Raw genomic sequence first — 290 nt, forward strand, 5'->3', positions numbered from 1 at the left:
ACAGACCACAATATTTGCAGTGAGCAGGGACCAACAGGACGTTGCTCTTATTATGTGAATAATCAGCCAAAATCTGACCTGCATTGCAGCTAGTAAGGTTGTTGATCTCAGCAAGTACTTTTAATGTTTAGTATATTATGTACCTTTGTTGTTCTGCAGCGATATGCTATTGAACCCTTTATATTCAGTAATCACTTGCAAGAGATTTGTTTGAATACATTTGCATTAAATTCCCTGATGCAAGAGCTAATTATGTTTAATGCTGCAAAAAGCATGGACAGACAAGAAGC

Source organism: Phyllopteryx taeniolatus, chromosome 2 (genome assembly GCF_024500385.1).
Source record: "Phyllopteryx taeniolatus isolate TA_2022b chromosome 2, UOR_Ptae_1.2, whole genome shotgun sequence".
NCBI classification, from domain to species: domain Eukaryota; kingdom Metazoa; phylum Chordata; class Actinopteri; order Syngnathiformes; family Syngnathidae; genus Phyllopteryx; species Phyllopteryx taeniolatus.